Below are 14,827 nucleotides of genomic sequence, written 5' to 3' on the forward strand. Positions count from 1 at the left end.
GCACGCAAATCCCGACACCTAGAACCCTCTACTCCGGAGTCTCGGGACCGCGGCTCCCATATTAGGGACCCTGATCTGTGGGGTGACTCCGAAGAGCTTTTTCTTTCTGAGGGTGAGTGTTCTTCGGATGAGGATGATCCTGCTATTCCTGATCCATCCTCCAAACATGATTCCACATCTTTCACTTCTTTCTTGAAGGACATGTGCGAATCTCTTTCCATTCCTTTGGAGGCTGAGTCTAAAAAATCCAAGGCCTTTCTTGATGCCCTTGACTTTGACCAGCCTCCAAAGGAATTTTTGAAACTCCCTCTTCATGACATCTTGAGGGAAACTTTCTATAAAAACCTAGAGACTCCTTTAACTATTCCAGGAGCTCCCCGCAAATTGGATTCATTGTGCAAAGTAATCCCTATTCCTGGGTTTGATAAGCCACAGCTTCCCCATGAATCTCTGCTTGTGGAATCTACGCTTAAAAAGTCTGCGGGGACTAGTGTATATGCTTCTGTCCCTCCTGGCAGAGAAGGTAAAGCCATGGACAAATTCGGTAAGCGATTATACCAGAATGCTATGCTCGCTAACAGATCTGGTAATTATGCTTTTCATTTTTCTTTTTATCTCAAGCATCTCCTTACCACCATGGCTTCCTTTGAAAAGTACCTTCCTGAGCGGAAACGACAGGCTTTTCACCACTGTTCGTCTTCTCTTTTCCAGCTCCGTAAATTTATGGTAAGATCCATTTACGATACTTACCTCCAGAGCGACGGCCATGTCTGTGGCCATGCGCCGCCTTGCCTGGCTGAGAGTATCCGAGCTTGATGTCAACCATCAAGATCGGTTGGCTAATGCTCCATGCCTGGGGGATGAGCTCTTTGGGGAATCCATGGACTCGACCACCCAGAAGCTCTCCGCCCATGAGACACGCTGGGATACTCTCCTCAAGACAAAAAAGAAGACTCCACCGGCACGGCCTTTCAGACAGCAGTCGGCCTACCAACGCCGTTATGTGGCTCGTCCTTTGCCATCAGTTCCCCAGCAACCTAGGCGTCAACGTCAACAACAATGACAGACTCCTAGACCACCGCAGCAACAACCTGTGAAGCCGCCTCCACAGCAGAAATCTACGCAGCCCTTTTGACTTAATTCTCCAGGACATAGCCAGCGTCACCACATCTACCCACCTACCTCAACCTATAGGTGGCCGTCTCACTGTTTTCCTCAGCCGGTGGGAAGTTATCACTTCGGACCAATGGGTCCTCAACATCATTCGCCACGGCTACTCTCTCAACTTTCAGACACTTCCTACCCTAAGTCTGTCAAGAGAGTCTGCTTTGAACACTCCTCAGTCTTCTCTCCTTCTCCAGGAGGTTCAATCCCTCCTCCTTTTGAACGCCATAGAGGAAGTTCCTCTAGATCAAAAGGGACAGGGATTCTACTCACGTTACTTTCTAGTCCCCAAAAAAACAGGAGATCTCAGGCCAATTCTAGATCTTCGAGATCTCAACAAATGCTTAGTCAAAGAAAAATTCAAGATGCTTTCTTTAGCCACTCTTTACCCTCTTCTCAATCAAAACGACTGGCTATGCTCCCTCAATCTCAAAAACGCATACACTCACATACCGGTCAATCTGACCTCCAGACAGTACCTCCGTTTCATGATCAATCACTGTCATTACCAATACAAGGTGCTGCCTTTCGGCCTTGCCTCCTCTCCAAGAGTGTTCACCAAATGTCTGATTGTGGTGGCGGCCTTTTTACGCTCTCACCACCTTCAGATCTTTCCTTACCTGGACGATTGGTTGATAAAGGCCAATTCATCTCAGACAGTACTCCTGGCCACCAACCAGACCATCCTGTTTCTCCAACTTCTGGGGTTCGAGATCAATCTACCCAAATCTCATCTCATTCCCATTCAGAGACTTCAATTCATTGGAGCGGTGTTAGACACAGTTCTAATGAGAGCGTTCCTGCCGTCCAACCGTCTTCAAACTCTTCAGTCTCTATGTCAGCAGGTGCTTCCACAACGTTCCATCTCTGCCAAGCAAATGATGATACTCTTGGGTCACATGGCCTCCACAGTTCATGTCACACCCTTCGTACGTCTTCACCTGCGCACTCCTCAATGGACCCTAGCTACCCAGTGGTCCCAAGCGACGGATCCCTGCTCACGACACATATCTGTGACATCGTCTCTTCTTCAGTCTCTACAATGGTGGTTGATATCCTCAAATCTCTCCAGAGGTCTTCTGTTCCATCTACCTCCTCATCAACTTGTCATCACCACCAACGCCTCCCCTTATGCCTGGGGAGCTCATTTGAACGAATTCCAAACTCAAGGACTTTGGACAGCCCAGGAAATGAAGCATCACATCAATTTCCTGGAACTCAGAGCAATGTTTTATGCCCTCAAGGCCTTCCAACATCTTCTCTTTCCTCAAGTTCTCCTGCTGTGCACAGACAATCAAGTTGCGATGTACTACATCAACAAGCAGGGGGGGGGACAGGCTCTCGCCTCTTGTGCCAGGAAGCCCAGAAGATTTGGGCTTGGGCCACAGATAACCAACTTTTTCTGAAAGCTATCTACATTCAGGGAGAACAGAATTCTTTAGCAGACAAGCTCAGCAGAATTCTTCAGCCTCACGAGTGGACACTCGATCCTTTAACTCTACAGTCCATCTTCGCTCAGTGGGGCACTCCTCAGATAGACCTCTTTGCAGCTCCTCACAATCACCAGCTGCCCCTATTCTGCTCCAGACTCTACTCTCCTCACCGTCTGGCAGCGGATGCATTTCTCCTCGATTGGTCCAATCTGTTCCTGTACGCTTTCCCTCCTCTGCCTCTCATGTTGCGAACCTTGTTCAAGCTCAAGAGGGAAAGAGCCACCATGATTCTGATTGCTCCACGGTGGCCCAGGCAACATTGGTTCTCCCTTCTACTTCAACTCAGTGCCAGGGAGCCTTTTCTTCTTCCGCTGTTTCCTTCTCTGCTTATGCAACATCAGGAGACACTTCTGCATCCCAACCTTCCGTCTCTGCACCTGACAGCTTGGTTTCTCTTGGGCTGACTTCTCATAATACTTCTTTGTCTCAGCCCGTTCGTTCCATTCTGGATGCCTCCAGGAAACCGGCCACTCTGCAATGTTACCATCAGAAGTGGACACGATTTTCTTCCTGGTGTCTTCTTCATCAACATGATCCCACTTCCCTTGCTGTGGAGACTTTGTTGGATTATCTACTTTCTTTGTCTGACTCTGGCCTTAAGTCTACTTCCATCAGAGTCCACCTTAGTGCTATTGCTGCTTTTCATGAGCCAGTTCATGGAAAACTTCTCTCAGCTCATCCCTTGGTGTCCAGATTCATGCGGGGTCTTTTCAATGTGAAACCACCTCTTAAAGCCCTTCCTGTAATCTGGGATCTCAATGTGGTTCTTTCCGCCTTAATGAAGCCTCCATTTGAACCTTTGGCTACCACTCCTTTCAAGTTTCTCACTTGGAAAGTACTTTTCCTTATTGCTCTTACCTCTGCCAGGAGGGTCAGTGAGCTACATGCACTAGTTGCAGATCCACCTTTTACGGTCTTTCATCATGACAAGGTGGTTCTGCGTACACATCCAAAGTTTCTCCCGAAGGTTGTCTCTGAATTCCATCTCAACCAATCCATTGTTCTGCCTGTCTTCTTTCCGAAACCTCACTTTCATTCTGGAGAACAGGCTCTACATACTTTGGACTGTAAGAGGGCTCTAGCTTACTATTTAGAGCGTACTAAGCCCCACAGATCAGCTCCCCAACTCTTTCTGTCCTTTGATCCGAATAAATTGGGACGTCCTGTTTCTAAACGTACGTTGTCTAATTGGCTGGCAGAGTGCATTTCATTCTGTTATGCTCAGACCGGACTGACACTGGAAGGTTCTGTCACGGCCCATAGAGTTCGAGCTATGGCATCATCTGTAGCTTTCCTCCGTTCCACTCCTATTGAGGAAATCTGCAAGGCTGCTACTTGGTCCTCAGTTCATACTTTTACATCTCACTATTGTCTGGATGCTTTCTCCAGACGGGATGGACACTTCGGCCAATCTGTTTTGCAAAATTTGTTTTCCTAATGGCCAACCTTCCCTCCATCCCTCTTTTTGTTAGCTTGGAGGTCACCCATCAGTCAAGAATATGCTGCCTGCTTGTCCTGGGATAAAGCACAGTTACTTACCGTAACAGGTGTTATCCAGGGACAGCAGGCAGATATTCTTGCGTCCCACCCTCCTCCCCAGGTTGGCTTCTTAGCTGGCTTATACTAACTGGGGACCGCGCGCCTCTGTCGGGCGGGAAGGCACTCGCGCGTGCGCGGTGCGGCCTACTAGAACTTTCCAAGTTCTTAGAGTGCAATCACTCTAAAATTGTCCGTCCCGGGGCTCCGTCGGTGCTGTCACCCATCAGTCAAGAATATCTGCCTGCTGTCCCTGGATAACACCTGTTACAGTAAGTAACTGTGCTCTATGCACCCTAGCATCCTTCTAGCTTTTGCTGTCACCTTTTCAGCCTTTTTGGCAACCTTAAGATCATCGCATACAATCGCACCCAAATCTCGTTCCTCTTTCATGCACAACAGTTCTTTATCCCCTAAACTATACCATTTCTTTGGATTTTTGCAGTCCACAAGCATGATCTTGCAATTCTTGGCATTAAATCTTAACTGCCAAATTTCAGACCATTCTTCAAGCTTTACATCATCAGGGGGGGGGGGGTCTGCTCTGTTTTAGATTTTGGTGTCATCTGCAAAGAGGCAAATCTTACTGACAGCCCTTCAGCAATATTGCTTACAAAAATGTTAAAAGAGGCCCAAGAACTGAACCATGAGGCAAACTACTAGTAACATCCCTTTTCTCAGAGTGATCGCCATTAACCACCACCCTCTGTCGTCTTCCACTCAACCAGTTCTTGACCCAGCCCGTCTCTTTGGGATCCATCCTGAGGGTACGCAGTTTATTTATTAAATGCTTGTGTGGAGTATTGATAAAGGCTTTGCTAAAGTCTAAATACACCACATATAGTGTACTCCCTCTGTCCAATTCTCTGGTCACCCAGTCAAAGAAATTGATCAGATATGTCTGATAAGACCTGCCTCTAGTGAATCCATTTTGCCTCAGATCCTGTAGTCCACTGGATTCCAGAAACAACACTATTCTCATTCTCAAAAGAATTTCCATTAATTTGCTTACCACAGAAGTCAGACTTAATGGCCTGGAATTCCCTACTTCTTCCTTACTTCCACTTTTGTGGAGTAGGACTACATCCGCTCAGGTCAGTCAATGGATCTGCCAGAAGTCCCTAAGTTCCTTCAGTACACCATCTGGCCCCATCACTTTGTCTACCATTCGTTTAGCTAGCTCCTCAAGAACACAATCCTATGAAAATCAGAGTCTGCCACACCACCGTCCCTATTTGCGTTTGTCTTCTACAGTCCCACTCACGGTGCTTCAGCTGAGAACATGACAGAAATATTTGTTAAGCAATTCAGCCTTATCTTTATCAGTTTCTACATATTCCTCCACTTCACCTTTGACTCTCACAATGCCACTTTTGCATTTCTTCCTATCATTCATATGTCTAAAATACATCTTGTCCCCTTGTTTTACCATATCAGCTATTTTTTCTTCCATTTGCATCTTTGCATTCCTGACTACTCGACTAGCCTCTTAACTTTTCCAGATATTTTTGCCTGTCTTCCTCTTTGTGATTTTTGTTTTGTAGTTTATGAAAGCTAACCTCTTTTTCTTTACCTTCTCATCTACTACTTTTGAGAACCAAAGCGGCCCTTTTTCCCCTCTTACTTTTACTTACTTTCCTTACAAAATGGTTTGTTGCCCTTATAATATCTCCTTTCAGTTTTGCCCACTGCTTTCCTACTTTTAGATGTTCCTGTCCAGACAACAATTCCTGGATGCCATATGATCATCTACTGTAACATCAGAAAAACTTTCCTCATTGTTTAAGCGATTAATCAAATTTTTAATAAAACTTGAAACTTGTCTAGTATGGCCCCATTCTGCCTATGTTCCATTACCAACTGCTGGAACAGTTCTTGTAAAGAATCCAGGATCTCCATACTTCTAGAAGACCCCACAATAGGGATACCCCAGTCAACATCTGGCATGTTAAAATCACCTATTAGTAATGCTTTCCCTTTTACAGCTATATCCTGAATGTCTACTATTAAAACTGTCCAATTCTGTCTGTGAAGGAGGCCTATATATCACACCAATATAAATACATTTTCTATTCCAGATTGACCCACAGTGCCTCTTCCTCACCCTGCAGCTCCTGTAATTGTGTGGCTTTAATATGATCTTTAACATATAATGCCACTCCTTTTCTTCGTACTCTGTCTTTCCTGAACAGATTATAGTCCAGTATAACTATATCCCAGTCATGGTTCTCTGTGAGCCACGTCTCTGTGATTGCCACTAAATTCAACTAAGCCTCTTCCATCACATCCTCTAGATCCAGAACCTTGTTTCCCATGCTTTGAGCATTAGTATATACTGCTTTCCAGACATTGCCCCTTTTTCCCATTTGTTTAGAGGTATTTAGGGACTTTGATCACCCTGCCCCATTGTTTGTAGTGTAAAGCCCTCTTCAGTAGGTTAGCCAATCTGTTGCTGAAGACACTTCTTCCCTTCTTTGATAGATGCATACCATCCCTACTCAGCAGCCCTTGGAAAATAATTCCATGGTCCAGGAATCCAAAATGCTGTCGATGAAGCCATCCACGCAGCCATGTATTCATCTCCAGGATGTGAGCTTCTCTGCCCTGACCTTTACCCTCGACAAGGAGGATCGCTGAGAATACTATCTGCACACCTGACTACCTCTCCCAAAGCCACAACTTCACTTTTGATAAATTTGGAGGGGTACCTAGCAGTATCATTAGTGCCAGCATCGATGAGCAGCATCAGATAATAGTCTTTATTCTTGATGAGTCTTGACAACATACCTCCTGGGACATCATGTCCGGTCTGCAGGTGGTGCTTCTTACCCTTCAGAAGGGAATCAACAACCAGCACTACCTTATGCCTCCTAGTGGTCATGGATCCAGCAACTTTGGGGATTTTGAGCTTTGGTCCTGTCTCTTCCTGGGATGCACACAGGTCCTTCAGTTCAAGGGCAGGTGGAGTCAAAGTATTAGTCCTGCAGAGTCCTGTAATCTGAGTCCAACTGTCCTTCAGCACAGCCTTTTCTTACCCACTACTGGAAATCTTTGATGCCTCATGAAGTATTTCATCAATGTACTCATGGATGTTTGTCATTCTTGCCTCCGCTCTCAGTTCCTTTATTTCCTTCACGATGGTTCAAGTTAATGACAGCTTGCACATGGAACCACTCCCTCTACTATCTAATTAATTTTAATTTAAGCCAATCATGAAGTGCTGATTGCTTGTTATCAGCACCGATTAAAGCTTTTTAAGTTAGGTGCCTAGATCAGCTGGGCACCCCGACCTAGGTGCCTAACTTTAGGTGTTGTTTACAGAATCAAGGCCTTTGTGACTTTGGAAAATCTCTTTGGGTGGAATTTTGAGCATATTTTTATCTTACTGCTCCTTTGAGATTTTAGCTGAATTGGGAATCAAAGCTAGGATTTGGTAATCACAATTTCCCAGAGATTTTGTCCCCTGTTTTATATCCTCTTAACTCATTTAGCAACATGCTGCAACAATTGGACAAAGGCCCTGAATCCAAACACTAGGTGTCACTGTTGTACAATGGCTCAATCTTCACAGCCAAACAGGGGAAGTGGAAGTTCTAATCCAGGAATCAGCCATATCCTCCGCATGGCAATGTACAGCAGGGAACCTATGGGCTTGCTCAAAAGTTTAGACAAAACAAAAAAACAAAGACAGCAACAACAAAATAGTGTACTGGAAAGCAATTATTGCTTCCACCATGTCTGGGAAAAGGTAACTAAAATCAGCAGAAACAAAAATAAGGTTTTAATGAATTCTGTTAATGAACAATTTGTAATACAAGAATCCAAACCCCATCCTTTTATGTGTGGGGTGGGGGGTGTTAACAGAAGTTCAGACATATAACTATTGCAGATTGGTCAAGTTTCATGTCATAGGTCCATAAGCATTCTCAACATTTTCGATCTGAGAGTTTAGTCACCTTTTCCCAGAGAAAGTCACATTTCCTGAACACTCAAAAATATAAAAGCTACCAAGTGTAAACTCACTCTTCTGTGCCTCAACAGATTAATACAAATTAAACTCCATAATCTGTGTAGTTTGCTAAAATGTTTCTATTTTTAACTTTTACTTTTCTTGCCTAATTTTTTTCTCTCATAATAGTTCACAGCTAAAATGTAAGTAAAGTACATTGCTGAAGAGTAAGTTTTTTGTATGCTGGTCTGACCCTAGTGGTGATGTGGGGCCCAAAGTGATTCAGTCAGTAAAATCCAGGACACAACTACAGTTGCCTGGACCAGTCACTCTAGTCTAGTTTTACCTTAGGGATGGCTCTATATGGCAGCTGCATATTATCCCTCTGGGTGAACCTGTTACAATTCCCAAGGAGGTTCCACATTAAGGGATTGTTTTATAAATTCATTTTTGTGCATAGATAGTCTTTTAGAAAAGTGACAAGTGATAACATGCTAGTATGTATTCTGGCAGTAGATGTGTACAGGGATGGAATTCACAAGTTGCACATAGATCATAAAGTAGGCTAATTTATTCACATACTTGAATAATGTAGGCATGGATATTGACACCTGCTTGAGAGGAGGTGTAAGAGTGTGTGCATCTGCACAAAAGACATATTTTCTGCTATTTATACTAGTATTTTATAAAGACACATGGGCAATAAAGCCCTGATTCTAGTAATGGCGATGTCCTACTGCCACTTAACTTAGTTGTCTTAATTGGTGATAGTGCGGTAATTGACCGCATCGTTTATCACCGATTAAAAATAAGAAACGAAGCACCCTTAACGGCTGCCATTCTCCCATTTACAGAGGCACTTTACGACACATGCCTAATGCTGGAAGTGGCGTTAGGCGTCATAAAACGCCTCCATAGCCGCAATTCTCTTGAAAGGTAGGCACCGGAAATGTAGGCCTTTAAAACCCTGGCCTACATTTTACAAAGCTGCACTTGTAGAAACATCGTTTTTGTGTGGTTGACATGTGATTGGTGGCCATATTTTAGGCGGCCACTGACAATGGCGCTGTTTATAGAATCCAGCCCTGAATGCCTAAAATAGGTATCTACTTTCTCTCTTAAAAGAAGCACTCCCCTTTATAAAATTACTCTGTAAGGGCTTTGAGACAGTATTATTGGATACCAACAAATGTACTATGGATGGATACTGCTGTGTATCATAATTTATAGGAATAGCTATTAATATGTGCTACACAAATACTATTAATACACATTATTTTATTTACAGTTCCCGTTACATTCAATAGACAAGGCAGTTGCTTAGGATGGCACAATGGGGTTTGGGTGGGGAAAGCATTGATATGGCAGTATGCCTAGGGAAGATTGCTGATGAAAACAAAAACTGTGGATACAGATATTCTGGAGATAATTTATTAAATACTGACATATAAAACCATGAAAATTCAATTCAAAAAGTACAATGATAAAAAATACTGTGATAAAAATCCAACTGGACCCCTGAGGAAGGCGTGTTCGCCGAAACAGGGACCATGTAGGGTCCGGTTGGAAGGAGAAACGAAAATGGTAAAACCAGAGGACATAATTTGAGGTTGAGGGGTGGTAGATTCAGGGGCAATGTTAGGAAATTCTACTTTACGGAGAGGGTAGTGGATGCCTGGAATGCGCTCCCGAGAGAGGTGGTGGAGAGTAAAACTGTGACTGAGTTCAAAGAAGCGTGGGATGAACACAGAAGATTTAGAATCAGAAAATAATATTAAAGATTGAACTAGGCCAGTACTGGGCAGACTTGCACGGTCTGTGTTTGTGTATGGCCGTTTGGTGGAGGATGGGCAGGGGAGGACTTCAATGGCTGGGAGGGTGTAGATGGGCTGGAGTAAGTCTTAACAGAGATTTCGGCAGTTGGAACCCAAGCACAGTACCGGGTAAAGCTTTGGATTCTCGCCCAGAAATAGCTAAGAAGAAAAAAAATGTAAAAAAAAAAAAAATTTAAATTGAATCAGGTTGGGCAGACTGGATGGACCATTTGAGTCTTTATCTGCCATCATCTACTATGTTACTATTTTTTATCATTGTACTTTTTTAATTGAATTTTCATGGTTTTGTATGTCAGTGTTTAATAAATTATCTCCAGAACATCTGTATCCACAGTTTTTGTTTTTGTTTTCATCGGTGGATTGTTTTCACTGTGGATCATTGGGTCTCCCCATTTTTCTTTGTTATGGAAGATTGCTTCCATAGTGGGGTCTTGAAATTTCTTGTCTTGGAAGGAGCAGGACCCAGGAGGCCTTGAGTATTTTGTGTAGACATGCTGACTGTTGCATCGGTGCCATACCAGACGAGGTAAGCAAGGGAAGGGAAGCGGCTAAACACCTCAGGATGGGGAAGAGGGAAGGGGAGAGGTTGAACATGGAGGGGAGGAGGAATGGAAAAGAGGTGCTGGATGCTTTGTAGGGAAGGAAAACATGGGGGAGAGGGAAGTATTGACAGGGAAGTGCTGGACTATGGAGGGGTAGGGAAGAGGAGATGCTGAGCATGAATGGGATGGGGGAGGGATGTGTGCCACTCCTGAGAGGGTATGTGTGTGTGGGGAGCTACGCATCTTAAGGTTCACCTAGCTTAACAGATATCTTAATAACTTACTACATGCTAACACCATTAAAGTACTGTAACACTGTAGTGAATGTTAGTAACTGCCTGTATTGGTTTGTGTGTGTGGAGGGTTTGAGGAGGTGATATGGGAGGATGGAGGACTTGACTGAAATTTGCTGTTTATAATTAGGGAGTGGAAAGACTTTTTTTTTTTTTTTTTAGCAAAAGGTTCCCTGTGAACATAATAGTTGAGGCCCCTTTTGCATTAGAAATGCCCTGACTTAGGCCATCTATGATCTTCCTTTTTAGCATACCTCCGATAAGAGATATTTTCTTGGAAAGATAAAGCTGGATTCATTTCACCGTTACACTGTTGGAAATATCCACATTTCTATAATTACACACAAAAAGAAGCTACAGCAAGACCATAGTGCCTGAGGTTCAGGAGTGCTTAGTCTCATTGAGCTGGCACTGAACAACAAATGACACCCAACAGCAAGTTTCAGGTGAAGGACACACATGGTATTTCAAATTAGTACACAAGTGCAATAGGCAAAGTTTATAGCAGGGGTGCTCAAATGGTCGATCGCAAAGGCAATGCGAGTCGATCTGCCTTGACCTCTGATAAAAACCCTGAAAACAAATGATAATTAACATTTTCTCTGCGTGCAGTGTGCTTTGTGTTTTTAAAAATTTTATTGTTGGTAGATCATTTTGACTTGGTCATTTTAAAAGTAGCTCGCAAGCCAAAAAAGTGTGGGCACCCCTGGTTTATAGTATTCTCTTAGGATAATTTAAATATTTTCTTCACATACATATATCCTAAGACATTCCACTAGCAGCCCTCGGCGGTGCTACTGTGTGTACAAAGTTTAAACACACAGATTGTTTTCACCAAAATCGTCATCGGTCTAAAGATTTTTGTTATGTATATAGTTTTCTTTTCAAAATATTTATTTCTATATATATACTCAAAATTTTTTAGCATTTAAATACTCATCTTTTTAAGTAGCATAGCTCAGGGGATCTTGGCCTAAACCAAAGACGATTTTGATGCTAACAATCTTGAGTGTTTAAACTTTGTACACACAGTTGCACCACCGAGGTCTGCTAGTGGAATGTCTTAGGATATATATATGTGAAACAAATATTTCAAATTAGTGACATAACTGCCTTTGAGATTTAGCTAAGCAGGGGATGGAAGAGACCTAGTGATGGGCCATTTTGATGATCTCAAATGCTGGGAAGAAGGCAGGCAGGGAGCAGGGTTCCTAAAAATGTTAGTATTAATCAATGTCTATAATAATTTTTTATTTATTCAGTTTTCTTTACCTTTCTCCCCAGGGAGTTCAGAATGGTTTATATCAATTTATTCAGGTACTCAAGCATTTTTCCCTGTCTGTCCCGCCAGGCTCTCAATCTTATCTAATATACCTAGGGCAATGGGGGGATTAAGTGACTTGCCTACAGTCACAAGGAGCAGCGTGGGTTTGAACCCACAACTTTAGGGTGCTGAGGCTGTAGCCACACACACTTGTAGAAGGTAGGCCATTCTGTGACATCTCAGGTAACCCCAACACTTGTTTCCTCGGCATCTGTACTCATGGAAAGAGGAGCATGGAAAACGGCAAGGTAATCTATGTATTTGTATGTTCAGTATCCTGTCTTCCAATCCCCCTTGCACAGTTTTTCCTCCCCTCTGACCATGCACCATACCCTCCTCCCTTCTCCTCATGGGTTATCTTCTCTGGCTGGTATGAGTTGGGAAATTTTGCTGGCACTGCATCATTTGCCATATCACCAGGTGGACCAGAAATATAATAAAACTTAAATGTTGCTTTGGTCCACTCCTGCCACAGGCATCAAATATTTGTGGATGGAAAGGCTTTTGTGAGCTGAATCAGGCCCATGTGCCACAGTTTAGCCACTCTATTCATATAGCATCGTGCTTGAAAGAGATCAGGATTTTAAGAAAGGGTTTCCCAACAAACAAGGACAGGTTCACCCTCTCCAAGGTAGGGAGAACGAGAGGGCACTCTCTAAAGTTGAAAGGGGATAGATTCTGTACAAACGTAAGAAAGTTCTTCTTCACCCAGAGAGTGGTAGAAAGCTGGAACGCTCTTCCGGAGGCTGTTACAGGGGAAAACACCCTCCAAGGATTCAAGACAAAGTTAGACAAGTTCCTGCTGAACAAGAACATGCGCTGGTAGGGCTAGTCTCAGGGTGCTGGTCTTTGACCAGAGGGCCGCCGCGTGAGCGGACTGCTGGGCATGATGGACCACTGGTCTGACCCAGCAGCGGCAATTCTTATATTCTTAGAATAAAATACCAAGTGGAATTTGCTAAGCATAAAGGTGGAGTAATGCCTTTTCATCTGATTTTCCTTTCAGCTCTATATGTAAGTAGAAGTATGCATAAAGGGGTAGATCTGTAAAGAAGACCTAATCTTTACATGGCACATACATGTAGAAAAGGTTTTATACACATGTATGTAATTTCACCTAAGTGCTATTCTAAAAACATGCCTAAATATGATGGCATGTAGTATGACGGGCATACATGTGGGCAAAATACATAGTTAATTTGTAAATTTATGGATTATAATATGTGTTGTTAATTTAAGTATGATTTATTTAGCTTGATATACAGCTTTGTCTAACTTGCAGTTCAAAACAGTTTATAGTTCTAAAATTGCAAAGGAGGAAAGGAACTACAATAACCTGAAAAGAAGGCAACACCGCGTGGGACAAAAACGCGCTGACAATCGCACACCGACAATCCCACGCAGGGCTTATTTGCTCTGCCTTAAAACACTTCCTGTTAGCTCTCTGAGGGGTGTGCGGGAGGGAACACCCCCACTAACACTGAAAACTGCTGAATACCCCCAAAATGAAGGAAAACGGCAGTTTCCACTGTAAAGGGGTCCCCCGTACCCACCCCCACAATGGAAGTGCGAACACTTGAAAGTTTATTGGGGGGGGGGTTCCCCCCACCCCCCTCAGAGTGCTAACAGGAACTGTTTGAAGGCTGTGCACATAAGTTCTGTGTGGGATTGTCGGTGCGCTTTTGTCCCGCGTGTTGCTGACATAAGTGGTCACATCTCAATTATAGGCATGTATTTTAGCTGTTCTACTAGCCAAAACGTTGCACTGTTTTGAAGATGACTCTAGAAGTACCATTTCCTGTGTTCTTTACCCACAGTGTGGAGAAGGACTCCTAGGCAGTGTTTGGAAATCTGCCCGTACGTCTATATTTTCAAAAGTAGGAACATAATTTTAACTTGGCAAAAGTATCCACCCAAGTTAAGAGGCATAAATATAGGCAGGTACTTTTTCCTGGGATAATTTCTAACCTGAAGGTGCATGCATACTTTTACTTTGAAAATGTGGAGAGAGCTGTTGAATAATAGCAATACTAGTTCCGACCCAATAGTCCATCTAGTCCAGTATTCTGTTTCCACAGTGACCAATCAGGGTCACAAGTACCTGACAGAAACCCAAATAGTGGCAACTTTCATTGCTGCTGATTCCAGGGCAAGTAATGGCTTCCCCCACATCTGTCTCAATAGTAGGCTAATCGCTGTTGCCATATAATGTGGAAATGAGCTACAGAGTTTAAATACTTGAGTGAAAAATATTTCCACCCATCTGTTTTAAATGTATTTCCATGTAACTTCATTGAATGTCTCCTAGTCTTTGTAATTTTGAAAGAGTAAAAAATCAATTCTGCACCACTTCAATCATATCCCTCCTCAGCCATCTCTTTTTCCAAGCTGAAGAGCCCTAATCTCTTTAACTTACTCGTATGAGGGATTCCATTCCCTTTATCAGAGTTATAAAATTACCCCCTAATTTAGCGCTGCTCAAAATTTTATTCAGTATGAGCTATTTTAACAACTGAAAACTTGCATGACCTTAGATGATGTGAACATAACATAATGATCCACTTGTATGCCACTATACTTCTTAGTTCTAAGCGGTTCAAAATAGCAAACCTTTCCTCCTTCAGGCACTTCTTCCACTTAGCCATAGCTTGGAGGCAACATGAGAAGACAGTATGTGTTCATAGACTCTAG

The sequence above is a fragment of the Geotrypetes seraphini genome, chromosome 7 (genome assembly GCF_902459505.1).
Source record: "Geotrypetes seraphini chromosome 7, aGeoSer1.1, whole genome shotgun sequence".
Taxonomy (NCBI): domain Eukaryota; kingdom Metazoa; phylum Chordata; class Amphibia; order Gymnophiona; family Dermophiidae; genus Geotrypetes; species Geotrypetes seraphini.